Genomic DNA, 15,574 nt, shown 5'->3' with positions numbered 1-15,574 from the left:
TCAGAACTAACTTTACTGGTCAAAAAAAGAGCTATATTTCTATGATAGTATGTAAAACCTTCCATTTTTTTTCTTCACCAGTTGTACTCTCTACGCATGTGCAGCCTCGTTTCCAAGCCCACTTATCTTTGTTTTTCTTCAAGTTCACCAAGCAAACCTCTCCTCATTTCAGGTATTCCTTTATCCTCTTTCTCCTGCCGGGTCGTGTGCCTCAATCGCTGCTATACTTTTGTACTATATTATTAATCATATTCTATCTATATTTATTTGAAACGTATTGCCGAGGCGCCAAACGTTAATTACATACTCCATCCTCCACCATTTTAGTAGTTTTCCTCCGTTACTTTTATTATACCTGCTACTTTCAATTTACCCCCCGCCTATCTTCTCTGTGATCCATGAGATTTTCTGCCACAGACACCAAGGTGTTTGTCCTTGGCTTCCGATCTTATTAGACTTGGTCACACGCATACCTAAAAACTAATTTGAAGCATGTAAGGCACAGCTATTACTACGCGTGATCGTAACCACAAAGTCATTACGTGCTTAAAAAGTTGTAAAAGCATGCGTGCTAAAGGCATGCGTGGTAAAGCCATATGCGTGCTAATGAATTTGTGGCAATGGTCACGCGTGGTTATGACCGCGTTGTAATGGCTGTTTCTCCCCAGGACACTGCAGGAACCGGGTCTAGGTGTGGCGGACTCCAGGGCATCAAGCAGTGGGCCACGCAGCCTCCCTCAACAATATAGAAATCTCCGGGGTGGTCGTTTTTGTGGTTTGAGGGGCGTCATTGAGGCCCACACAGTTCATTTTGTAGGGGGGTATGTTTGCACGCGAAAATGTCACAAGAGGTTTGTAAATGTGGTATACATTGTTTTGTTTTACTTTGATTTCCTTTCTATGTTGTAGGCCATCCAGAGAAAATATAACTTATTGTACAGCCAGTACTTTTCAACCCTACTGTCAAACATCTTACTATAGTACTTCAAATTATGAATATTATTTTTGCTGTGGACCTCCCCCCACCAAAAAAAAACAATTATATAGTTTTTTTAATTAACTTTTATTAAAACAACAACTTTAAACGTAACCTAAAGTTAATGTAATAAACAACAAGAAAAAAATCTTTAATAAAACAGTATTATAAACAAATTGTGACGTGGACTCAAAAAGACGTTGGGTAGGTAATCTGCAAAAAAAAAAGAAAAAAATAGTTTAAAGTTATGTAGATGTCACTAAATAAGGTGAAGCATTACAAGTGAAGGTAACACTACGATTTTACGTGTGCAGTGCGCCTAGTACATTTCACTTCTGTGATAGTCCCGCGTTCAAGTGCCTACTGCGTTACTAACACAAAAGTGGTACAACGGGATTGTAAATACGCCGACTTATTTTGAATGCATTGCAATGGAGGCATTGTATATCTACGCAGCTATGCTTAACTTGTAAAAACACTGCGGCCATCAGAGTTCACAGCGTCAATTCAACTCTGCTTCTACACGTCAAAGTAGACAGCAGTGTGTATAACTTTAAAAGAGAAAGAGAATTGATGTCACAGAGAGTGAGAGAGAGAAAGAGGGAGAAAACAACATTAAAACTGTCTCGCAGAGTCTGGAGTTGAGAATTTTTTCTTGAAAAGTCAGACGCAGATTTACAAGCTCCTTCGCCACTTTTCCCATGTTAAAAGTGACACAAAAGTGGCGCAATAAGCTTGTAGATCTGTTTCTCAGACTGTTGTAACCTATCTGTTGTCACTGCTTGGAGATAATTATACATTTCTACACAGTCAAGCTGCTTCATACTACCCACGCTCTCCTTTCACAAATAATTTGTTGTTGTTTCGGAAACAAAGGGGCATATTACCTAATAATAGCGATAATTATCGCTATTGCTTGGTTAGAGACAAAAATTTACCGCTGAGCTGTGGCGATTTTTATCGCAGATAAACCTTGGTATTACCAAGGTTTATCGCAAATGAGATAAAAATCAGCCGCAATGCATGAATATCGCTGAAAAGTCAGCAATATTCATGCATTACCAAGCTAATGCTCTTAGCCATGTTATTCACCTCCCATTGGATAACATGGCTGAGAACTGCTCAGGGCAGGTGTTAGCCTTTGGAGATATTTGCGCTTAGCGCGAATATCTCCAAAAGTTGGTAATAGGAGATAGCGATGTTAGCGACTGTTTCCAGTCGCTAACATCTTGGCACGCCCACTTTGCAGGTCATTAGTGATAAATATCACTGACATGCAAAGTGGGGCCCAAGATGGTCGCTATCTCCTACTAGCTGTCGCTAACTGGTGTTAGCGACGGCTCGGTAATAGGGAGATAATTTTTTTTCCGCTTTCTTGGCTTTTAAAGCCAAAAAAGCGGAGATAAACCCCCTTGATAATATGCCCCAAAATTCTTTACTCACCCAGTGCCATTGGCGTGATTGAAAAAGGGTGCTCTACGTGTCGAAGAAGCCTTCAATGTAACGAAGAGAGTTCACCACTTCAACTCCAATAAGGTTTTATACAGAAGACTGGAGATAGCAGCGTCCAAAACTTTAAAAAAGGAAGAGAAACGATGTGAGAGAGTAAGAAAGAGAAAGAGAGAAAAAAGGACATTAAAATGTGGGAGAGACCACACGACATGGGGGGTGCCTAAATCCAGAGATGCAACCACAGTCAAAAATATCGGGGAGGGGGGGTCTAGAAAATAATTTCGGGGGGGGGGGGGTTTAACTTCAAGCAAAAAGAACAGTGATGCTGTAAGGGCTGTAAGTGGGGGGGCAGCAAAGCCTCATTAACAAGCAAATGCTTTAAAAGACCTGTGAAGTATTCGGGTGCGAATGTGTGTGGGTCCAGTGAGCTATCTCATCTTAGCTGAAGCCCCGTTAGCCCAATGTGTGTTTTGCTCATCTGCTGCATACTACACATTCTCTCCTTTCACAGATAACTTGTTGTTCTTTCGTAAAAAAGCTTCTTTGCTCACCTTGTGCGTTTACCGTCGTCCTTCTTACATAATCCATCCTGAAGCTCTACATCTAAAAGATATTAAAAGAAAGAGGTTATGATTGGTAATTGTTGCGCCTTTATACACGTTCCTTCTCACATTTCTATGAACTGTTTGTATTGGTAATATTCGGGACATTTCAACGATTATAAAAACGTTCCTGCTACTGGGAAAAAATTAAACATGTAAATTAATACACTATATAGGAGTGCGTTCGTCTAAAATACATAGGGGTCCATTAGGATGGCGGGCGGAAACAGTCCGCCCGCCACCCTAACGGAGATCGGGACCGCCCGCCTAAAGGGCGGGGGTCCCGACATTGGCATTAGGATGCGCCCGCCACTGTGGCGGGCGCATTCCTCAAATTAACATTGTGGCCGGCGGTGCTCACTGCACCGCCCGCCACAATGTTAAACACAAATGCACGCATTTGCATACTCGAAGCAGCAGGCACCGCGCAGTGCCTGCCGCTGCGATTATGCAAATGCAGGGGGGTACCACAGGTACCCCCGTGTGCCACCCCCCTTTGCCCATCACTCTGGGGGCCCACAGGGGCCCCCCAGAGTGAACACCGCATGCCTTTCCGTGGCGGCATTGCCGCCACGGAAAGGCATTGAGAAATGCCTATTCTAATATGGCTGGCGGTGTCTGATAGACACCGCCACCATGTTATCCCTTTTCCGCCCCGGCCGCTATGCGAACCGGATTAGAGGGTAGGTAGGGCCAGTTATACTACATAAGAAAAAAATTACCTAAGCCTCTAGTGACTTAACAACACTTATTCATATGAAGTAAGATGAACGAAAACTAATACGTTTACCTTAGCAGTAATTTCTGCCTTTTATTTCATTATTTTTTTTATTAATATCTTTGATCACAAAAAGAACACATAGTCAACTAAACGAAATACCACATTAGTACAGAAACAGTGAAAATGAACAATGTGAAAAGGTGTTTTGACATACAATTACAAATAAACTCATAATATTCAAATATCAATACAAACAAATGAAATGTCACAAAGAACAATCAATATATACACAATACAAAATACAAAGTTGTCATCCACAATGATAAATTAGACAACTAGCACACTTATATTTGGGATAAATCAAATCCTCTGAAATATCAGGGACTTTATTCATTTTCACTGTGTAAGTACTAATGTGGTATTTCGTTTAGTTGACTATGTGTTCTTTTTGTGATCAAAGATATTAATTAAAAAAATAATGAAATAAAAGGCAGAAATTACTGCTAAGGTAAACGTATTAGTTTTCGTTCATCTTACTTCATATGAATAAGTGTTGTGAAGTCACTAGAGGTTTAGGTAATTTTTTTCTTATGTAGAATTTTCTGCTTTAGCATCCAGGACTATATTATTTTATAAAATGTATAACTCTTCAAACGATCTTTGCTCTTACGACGTACGGCCGCGATTTCCGTAATTGCTTTTAAAAGTAATATACGCTTATTTAAATTTTTAAAAAACTATTTTCATGATATCCCAGATAATGTCTTGCCTTAATATGTAGATTAAATACATTAATATATGTTTTTGAACAATTAGAATCTTTTGCGCTGTACGCGTACGGGACGCCGTACATGACGTCAAGCAGAACATTTTATTTCGTGGGGTACACGTTTTTTGCGAAAAAGACAAAAAACAAAGCCTGCTTTATTGTAAATCAGCCTCCCGGGGGGCCAAATCTTGCGGCAATTTTTTTTCATAATGGGGGGCCCAGAGGGTCCCTCCTGCGCTGGGATCGATACCCCCCGGGTCTTTAACTATATGTATGTGGGGTTGCTCATGGCCCCCCAGAGTTTCGGGACCACCTTCCTCCCCCCGGGGCCTCTTTTTATTAAAAAAAAATGTGCAAGGGGGTTGTAAATGTGGTATTTTGCTTTCCTTTCTGTCTTATAGAGTTTCCAGGGTAAATATAACAGTTTTTTGTATAGCTAGTACCTTTCTGCCTGTTACCATAGTAACAGTTCATGGATCACTTGCGTGAGTACAGAGGTTAGAAGTTCACCACAATATGTTTCTAATTGTAATAGTTACTGTGCTGGAGATTTATATTTATTTTTTCCATAGGAACCGTTAGTCGTAGAAGAAGTCAGTGGAAACGTTTTGTAAGCGATTCCTTCCTGTTCGGGTTGTATTAGGGTAACGTGCTCCAAGCAGGACTTTACGAAGCTTAATGTTCATTGGCTGTGAATCATTAAAAGGAGAAGGTTTGGCAGTCATTCCTTACTCGTCTGTGGAACAACATGGACATTTTATTGGCTAAAGTGTTCCGAGCACAAGTTTGCTCCTTATTGGGTGGGAACGGTTCACTCTTGTCAGTGATATTGTGATGCATTTTCCAAAGGAGTATGGGGAAAGAAAGTAGTAGAGAGCAAGTTAGAAACACTATTAACACTGTACAGTGCCCATAAGGTGGTGGAGAGGGGTTATGATGGAAACAATTTTTTTTATATGTTTGAAGGGTCATTTATATAATTGCTGTGTGGTGTCTTGCGCTGTTTTTTTTAATCAAGTTTGTAGGTGACATACTTCTTAGGAGTACTATTTACTTATAATGTGGTGTTTACTTTCCTGATAGGGAGGTGTGGCTGGGCAGCAAAAAAATCAGTCTAGGTTTGAAACAGTTTTTATTAAGCAAATACAAATAAACTTTCTTCAGAAACTGTCGCTGTATATATGAAAGGGGTGACAATTAAAAATGGAATTTCATAAAATATCAGTTAAGCGTTGCTATATACTTCTTTTTTGTGGTATAGAGTCAAAATATTGAGTTTTTATTATCGACTAGACATAATATCGAGTAAAAATATAGAATGGACATAATATCGACTAGACATAATATAGACTACCAAAATATCGACTAGAACATTTTAATATTGAATAGAATGGACATAATATCAAATTAAAAATATAGAATGGACATAATATCGAATCAAAAATATAGTATGGACATAATATCGACTAGACATATTATAGATAACAAAAATATCGAATTTAAGGTAAGTTAATATTAATTTTTAATTTTTGTGTAGTATAATTCTGTAGTGGGTTGTGGGTTTATAGGGGAATAGGGTGGGAAGCAATATAATTAAAATTAATTAAATATGTTATTTTATTTATTGGTATTTATTTAGAATTAATTGTTAATTAATTATGAATTGGTAATTAATTAAAATATAATTGGTAATTAATTTTAATTGATTAATTGATAAATATGTTAATTTTAGTAATTTATTTTCTGTAGCGGGTTGTGGGATTATAGGGGAATAGGTTGGGAAGTAATTTAATTATAATTAATTAAATATGGTATTTTATTTATTGGTATTTATTTAGAATTATTTGTTAATTAATTATTAATTGGTAATTCATTAGAATATCATTGGTAAGTAATTTTAAATGATTATTTGATAAATATGTAAATTTTAGTAATATATTTTCTGTAGCGGGTTGTGGGTTTATAGGGGAATAGTGTGGGAAGTAATTTAATCATAAATATTTAAATATGTTATTTTACTTATTTAGAATTAATTGTTAATTAATTATTAATTGGTAATTAATTAAAATATAGTTGGTAATTATTTTAATTGATTAATTAAAAAATATGTTAATTATACTAATTTATTTTCTGTAGTGGGTTGTGGGTTTATTGGGGAATAGGGTGGGAAGTAATTTAATTATAATTAATTAAATATGTTATTTTATTTATTGGTATTTATTTAGAATTAATTGTTGATTAATTATTAATTGGTAATTCATTAAAATAAAATTAGTAATTTTTTGTAATTGATTAATTGATAAATATGTTATTTTTTTTACATTATTTTCTGTAGTGGGTTGTGTGTTTATAGGGGAATAGCTTGGGAAGTAATTTAATTGTAAGTAATTATATTTTTTAAATATTTTTTGTGTCTAATTTTTATTTATTTTGATATTGTAAATTAATGTATTGGTAATTAGTAAATAATTAGTATTAGTAGGTAATTTTAATTATTAGTTAATTTTTATATGTAATTTTAATTGATTAATTATTATATTTTATACAATTGTAAAATATTTTAATTATTTTGTAATTGGTATTAATATTTATGTTATTTATATTTATATATGAAGTATTTACTTTCCCTACTATTGAACTCACTGGAGTGGGAATAGTAATTGTTACCCCTACGCTATCCAACGCTTTCCCTACTGTTGCACTCACTGGAGTGGGAATAGTCATTTTTACCCCTACGCTATCCAACGCTTTCCCTACTGTTGCACTCTCTGGAGTTGGAATAGTAATTTTTACCCTTATGCTATCCAACGCTTTCTCTACTGTTGCACTCTCTGGAGTAGGAATAGTAATTTTTACCCCTACGCTATCCAACGCTTTCCCTACTGTTGCACTCACTGGAGTGGGAATAGTAATTTTTAACTCTACACTATGCAACGCTTTCACTACTGTTGCACTCTCTGGAGTTGGAATAGTAATTTTTACCCCTACGTTATCCAACGCTTTCCCTACTGTTGCACGCACTGGAGTGGGAATAGCAATTTTTTTCTCTCTACGCTATCCAATGCTTTCCTTACTGTTGCACTCTCTGGAGTAGGAATAGTAATTTTTATCTCTACGCTATCCAACACTTTCCTACTGTTGCACTCTCTGGAGTAGGAATAGTCATTTTTATCCCTACGCTATCCAACATTTTCCCTACTGTTGCACTCACTGGAGAGGGAATAGTCGTTTTTTCTCCTACGCTATCCAACACTTTCCCTACTGTTGCACTCTCTGTAGTGGGAATGCTTATTTTTACCCCTACGCTATCCACTGCTTTCCCTACTGTTGCGCTCTCTGGGGTGGGAATAGTAATTTTTACCCCTACGCTATCCAATGCTTTCCCTACTGCTGCTCTCTCTGGAGTGGTAATAGTAATTGTTATCCTCTCAATATCCAACGCTTGCCCTACTGTTGCACTCACTGGAGTGGGAATAGTAATTTTTACCCCTACACTATCCAACACTTTCCCTACTGTTGCGCTCACTGGAGTGGGAATAGTAATTTTTAACCTTACGCTATCCAACGCTTCCCCTACTGTTGTGCTCTCTGGAGTGGGAAAAGTAATTTTTATCCCTATGCTATCCAACGTTTTCCATACTGTTGCACTCTCTGGAGTGTGAATAGTAAATCTAACCCTCTCGCTATCCTACGGAAAAAATATTGTATATGTTTTGTTAATAATATGTTATATATATATATATATATATATATATATATATATATATATATATATATATATATATATATATATATATATATATTCACTGGTACATTTCCCCATTTGGAAAAGACGTCGCCAACACACGAGAAGTTGCTGTGCACGGTAAATTTAATGGCAGGAAAACAACGCGTTTCGCTTTGCAGCTTGATCACGTTTACAGTGAAACACCAAACAAATTGTCCTTTTACACTTTCTTTTCCTCTAGAGAAAGGACAAACCACCAAGTGTATTAAAACATATAGGTATTTACAAGGCTGCCATGTTTGAGAGGTCAATATGTATTTCATTTGTGTTAAATAATGCCTCAGTTGGTTTAACATCAATATAAGTTTCAACATTTATCAAAACATATATAACAGGTAATTAACAGATTTGCCAAAGAATGCGGAGATGTTAAATACATTGTGTGATATATGCGCGCTTGCAGCCAAACAATTACCACTTTGAAATGCTACTGCTGCAAATCCGGACATCATTAATTCTTGCGTATGCAGTCTGTGTTATGCGCATAAATCAAATCAGTAAAATCTAGCCCCAGTGGGCAATTTTCAATAATTTTGTTGACATATCACCGTCTAGCCCAAGTGGGTAGTGAGCATGATTCTAAATATTCATGACAGACATCAGTTTAAATATAAGTTTAAATATAGTCCAAGCCCCAGTGGGCAAACAGTAGTAATATTATGCGCTGCAATGATTATGTTACCGCACATTTGGATTTGTGTCCCATTATCACTTCTGAATAAAGTCCAAGCCCCAGTGGGCAAGCAGTAGGGGTTTTAAGCGCTGCATCAATTCTTATGTTTTTCGCACACTTGGGTTTGTGTCACCTGTCACAAAATTAATCATGGCAGACCATGGGGTACCTAAACAATGAAAAAGGGGGAGATTAAAACCGTGGAAAGACTATACAGATAAATTCTTCTAATTACATTATTTCATTTATTCAGCAAGATGTACTGCCAGTTCTTCATGCAGATTCAATCCATTTGGGGTCATACTTTCGAAGTCAATGATATATCTTGATTCCATTTGTCGCAAAGCCAATTTTCTATTGCCCCCTCTTGTGCCTAAGGCAACCTTGTCTACCACCACCATCTTTACTAAGTTCTCATTCTGAAAGTGATGGCTTGAGAAGTGGCGGGCCACTGGATATTGTACGTTGAGGTTCTTGATCGCCCTCAAATGCTGTAGTACTCGTTCTTTGGCTTTTAGGATCGTGCTGCCTACATACCAAAGGTTGCAGGGACAGATGAGAACATACACACAATATGTGGTATTGCAGGAGAGGTTCTTTTTGATCGTAAACCTACTGCCTGTCGTCGGAACTATCAGTTCTTTATAGTTACAGCTGTTCCGACAGGCCTTGCAGGATCTGCAGCATTTGAAACCTGGATTTTCTTTTATGTCTATTTTATCCACCACAACATTTTTACTTAGGTCATCTTTTAAAGATCTGCCTTTTCTAAAGGTGATTTGTGGGTTTCTTCCTAAGTAGGGTTTTAGATGTTGGTCTGTCATGAGGATACTCCAGTGTCTATTCAAAATTCTGCGTAGATCTTGTGATTGTGCAGAGTATGTCGTAATGAATCTTACTTTATCATCATTCTCCCTGACCTTATTGGGATTAAGTAGTTCATTTCTAGACTTACCATCTACTTTAGCACATGCCTCTTTGATTGTTTTGTTTTTGTATCCTCGCTCTCGAAATCTGTTGCACATAATCTCTTTCTCTTTGTCATAATTTGCCAGAGTGCTACAGTTCCTTTTGGCCCTCAATAGCTCACCATATGGGATGCTATCCACTAGGTTGCGGGGATGAGCACTTCTGGCATTCAGGAGGCTATTGCCACCCGTGGGTTTGCGATAAAGGCTAGTAGTGATCATGTCACCCTGTATCTCAACTTTGATGTCCAAAAATTCAATGGACATGAGCTATTGAGGGCCAAAAGGAACTGTAGCACTCTGGCAAATTATGACAAAGAGAAAGAGATTATGTGCAACAGATTTCGAGAGCGAGGATACAAAAACAAAACAATCAAAGAGGCATGTGCTAAAGTAGATGGTAAGTCTAGAAATGAACTACTTAATCCCAATAAGGTCAGGGAGAATGATGATAAAGTAAGATTCATTACGACATACTCTGCACAATCACAAGATCTACGCAGAATTTTGAATAGACACTGGAGTATCCTCATGACAGACCAACATCTAAAACCCTACTTAGGAAGAAACCCACAAATCACCTTTAGAAAAGGCAGATCTTTAAAAGATGACCTAAGTAAAAATGTTGTGGTGGATAAAATAGACATAAAAGAAAATCCAGGTTTCAAATGCTGCAGATCCTGCAAGGCCTGTCGGAACAGCTGTAACTATAAAGAACTGATAGTTCCGACGACAGGCAGTAGGTTTACGATCAAAAAGAACCTCTCCTGCAATACCACATATTGTGTGTATGTTCTCATCTGTCCCTGCAACCTTTGGTATGTAGGCAGCACGATCCTAAAAGCCAAAGAACGAGTACTACAGCATTTGAGGGCGATCAAGAACCTCAACGTACAATATCCAGTGGCCCGCCACTTCTCAAGCCATCACTTTCAGAATGAGAACTTAGTAAAGATGGTGGTGGTAGACAAGGTTGCCTTAGGCACAAGAGGGGGCAATAGAAAATTGGCTTTGCGACAAATGGAATCAAGATATATCATTGACTTCGAAAGTATGACCCCAAATGGATTGAATCTGCATGAAGAACTGGCAGTACATCTTGCTGAATAAATGAAATAATGTAATTAGAAGAATTTATCTGTATAGTCTTTCCACGGTTTTAATCTCCCCCTTTTTCATTGTTTAGGTACCCCATGGTCTGCCATGATTAATTTTGTGACAGGTGACACAAACCCAAGTGTGCGAAAAACATAAGAATTGATGCAGCGCTTAAAACCCCTACTGCTTGCCCACTGGGGCTTGGACTTTATTCAGAAGTGATAATGGGACACAAATCCAAATGTGCGGTAACATAATCATTGCAGCGCATAATATTACTACTGTTTGCCCACTGGGGCTTGGACTATATTTAAACTTATATTTAAACTGATGTCTGTCATGAATATTTAGAATCATGCTCACTACCCACTTGGGCTAGACGGTGATATGTCAACAAAATTATTGAAAATTGCCCACTGGGGCTAGATTTTACTGATTTGATTTATGCGCATAACACAGACTGCATACGCAAGAATTAATGATGTCCGGATTTGCAGCAGTAGCATTTCAAAGTGGTAATTGTTTGGCTGCAAGCGCGCATATATCACACAATGTATTTAACATCTCCGCATTCTTTGGCAAATCTGTTAATTACCTGTTATATATGTTTTGATAAATGTTGAAACTTATATTGATGTTAAATCAACTGAGGCATTATTTAACACAAATGAAATACATATTGACCTCTCAAACATGGCAGCCTTGTAAATACCTATATGTTTTAATACACTTGGTGGTTTGTCCTTTCTCTAGAGGAAAAGAAAGTGTAAAAGGACAATTTGTTTGGTGTTTCACTGTAAACGTGATCAAGCTGCAAAGCGAAACGCGTTGTTTTCCTGCCATTAAATTTACCGTGCACAGCAACTTCTCGTGTGTTGGCGACGTCTTTTCCAAATGGGGAAATGTACCAGTGAATGGATTGGGTGACCGGTAGCCCTACGCCGACCCGCCCGTGAGCGAGACTGAGCATTAACCGGAACTTGCTGTTCTTCGATATATATATATATATATATATGGTTTGAAATTAATTTAAAAATAATTTTTAAGTAACATTAATTATTAATTTTAAGTTTATTTAAGTAGTTTAAGTACGTTTAAAATAATTACATTTATTATTATATTACTTTTAAATTACTTTTAAAATATTTTAAAAATTCGATATTTTGACTGCCTATATTTTTTCCTATCGATATTTTGGAGTTGATATTATTGTACTTACCTGTTTGTAGATAGGAAGTCGATATTCTGGCATTCTATATTTTTACCTCGATATTTTGGCAAGTCGATATATTGACTGTCGATATTCTGTCAGTGATCCCTTTTTTGTGCTACAGTTTGTAAAAGTGTTTTCCCACATTCTTGATGATGTAAGAGGGCATCAGTTACTTTTAGATAAAGTAGAATAGAAGTGCTACAACAAACACTACCGCACTACATTATCTCAGATCAAGAGAACAAGTAAAAAACTGTTAAATACAAATGACTTCATATTACATAGAAATGCATGCAATATTATTTTTCAAATGTGTATTCTGTACAATTCAGGAACGTGCTGTCGTAGTGCTTAGAGGTTACAGACTGTTCCGCTAATAAATAACATACTAACTAAAGAATATATAGGATGGTATGCTTATAAAATAAAGTACAGGTCCTATATATTCTTTAGAGAAAAGGTGAGTAGAAACCGCAAAAAAGAATAGAAATTAGACAATAACATTCAGAAATGTAGGGTTTATTACATATTTAAAGTAACAAAGTATGCATGATAGCTATATTTTTTGTTCTGTTGTTTGGTAAAATATGTTTCTTGAAAAAAATATCTGATCAAGTACTTTTTAATATTTGAAAGTTATATTATAGGTGGCGCTGAAAAATCTCCGATTTCTCCTCTGTAGCAATAGGACAATCTATTATAATATAACGATTGATCCCATTGTTTTTTTTTTTCTTTTTTTTTTTTTCTTTTTGTCCTCATCTTGCGATTACTGTATGATTACGGAGTATCAGGTGTCTGCCTCTTTATTCTTTTCCGACACTGCCCCTCGATCTCTCTTGCTTGGGGAGTTTTATCCTCTTGTTGGTTTTGAGGAGTTTCCTTTACTCGTTACATACCAATGCTTCTGATTCGGAGCGAGGGGAGCTAGCCAACTTGACTACTCAACAAGTACCGTACTTGTCCACCAGAAGATGTATCGCTTTAATCATAGGACTTATGTTTGATTCTTATTTGGGGTTTAAGAAGCTTTCAAAACTATCCCAGAACTTAAATCTGTTACAGTAAAATGGAAAAGGAAAATAAAGTTATGTATTTAACAGAACATCTATAATGAAATACTTTCGAGCAGTAATTATTTACTGAACTTCTTTTCTCCAGGAGGTGAAAAGTTTGATCTTCGTGGTGACGGGTCATAAACTCCTCTGAGATCATGACGGTGAGAATAATAATATGTATATATTTTCACAGCACATGATCACAAGGGGAAAATAGACTGAAAACCGCAAGCCGGTAACATTGCTTACATATCGTTACTCTTTGTGACGACAGATCGTGAATACCACTAAGATCATCAAGACTGTTAATGTTATAATATACATATCCAAAGTTGCAGTCCTAAGCACTCTTACGTTATTTAGTAGTCATGACTAACTGTTTTGCACGATTCGAACGCATCACGACATGATACAAGCGGCTCACAGAGCACCACAAGTGGCTTAAACACGGACCGTGCTAACCACCCCACATAATTCACACTAAGCGAACGGTGGTAAAATATTTTGGTGATTCTGCACGGCAGGTATAATCCAGTTACATTTAATTTTCTTGTAGATATTCCCTTGACAAAGGCTAACACAGCCGAAAAGCATTAGGCAGGAATTAAATAATGTCTACTCCATAAGAAAAAACAATGTATTATGGGAATTGAAGTTTTCGAGTGTTTGAAAGAAAAATGATGTGAATAAATAACATCCAACAAGAAACAGTAAGCGAACGGTGGTAAAATATTTTGGTGATTCTGCACGGCAGGTATAATCCAGTTACATTTAATTTTCTTGTAGATATTCCCTTGACAAAGGCTAAAACAGCCGAAAAGCATTGGGCAGGAATTGAATAATGTCTACTCCATAAGAAAAAACAATGTATTATGGGAATTGAAGTTTTCAAGTGTTTGAAAGAAAAATGATGTGAATAAATAACATCCAACAAGAAACAGTAATAAATACTTATTGAAGACATTGATAATCTTTTGCTGGATAAACAGCACCACACCGGTGCCCAGGGAGACAGCCTAAGAGTGCTTAGGACTGAAACTTTGAGGATTTACAGACACTCCAGAGTGGGGGGTGATTCCCAGGAGCATGGACTACTAGAATAAGGTGAACAATTTGCGCTGTGCACGATCTATACTCCATTGATAATATACATATTAACAGTATGTGATCTCTAGGGGAAAACACAATAGCAAGTGGAAAAGGTGAGGTTGATTGTAAATGTTTAGGGTATGCGTCGATGGGTCACCAACACCTCTCAAACGAAGTACAGTGTCAATATTATAAAGTAAAAAGTCAATATATATAAGGTGAAAAGAGCCAGAAAAAGAGCAATGTTTGTTATATTCCAGCTGTTTCTAAAAACAAGCTGCTGACGTTACGGAGAAAAAGCAAAAAACATGCAATACATTTTTTTCTACACATAAATGTTTAAATATTGACAAATAGCCACAAATTATAACTAAGTACTATGCCTATGCCATATTTAAACAACTTACAACTCCGGAATATGTTTGTTGACGCAAAAAGAGAATCCGATGCTAGAAAACGGAACCTGCAACATAGATTGGCGACTCAGAAATAACTCGCGAAAACTAAACTAATTGCGCAGTAGGTGTGTTCTGTATAGTTTTTGGTTGTTTAGTATTCTACGGAAGGAAGTTGTAGGTCCGCCTATTTAGATGGCATGTTTTGCAGTTTACATGTGCTCCCGTTTTATCTGTTTTTCTTCTGCACGTGTTCGGAAAAGTTACAAACTGTGGAGCTGTAAAGGGTTCGATTTAGATCATAACACGTATAAGGTATTATTATCTACATACGTTGGAGAGTTTAAAAAGTGTTACTTGGTAAAATGTGTTCTCTGACTTAAAACATGTAAATGGAAGACATAAAAAAAATATTGTTATAATTAGAAGAAATAAAAAGGATTAATATTTGTTATTATTATACTTCTTATTTTAAAAAATGCTAGCATTTGAAAATCGTAAACCTACCCTCGGAAAGGTGTGCTGCATTGGAAAGGTTAATAAATAATAAATGCCCTTTTCTATGCACCTGCAAACTTGGCTTTTAAACTTTCAATTGCCCAGTCTGTATCTTTACACTTCCTCCAAACATTCTGCTACTGCTATTTTAGTATTGCAGTGAGCCATACAGTAGTATGTGTTTATCTATACACTGTTCTAAATGTGAAGCAGTTACGCATTCAGCTTGACACTGCTTGCAGAACCCTTATCATCCAGTCAGAACCTAAATATTC

This window comes from Lissotriton vulgaris, chromosome 4_1 (assembly GCF_964263255.1).
Source record: "Lissotriton vulgaris chromosome 4_1, aLisVul1.2, whole genome shotgun sequence".
Classification (NCBI taxonomy): domain Eukaryota; kingdom Metazoa; phylum Chordata; class Amphibia; order Caudata; family Salamandridae; genus Lissotriton; species Lissotriton vulgaris.
This window is presented reverse-complemented; position numbering follows the sequence as displayed.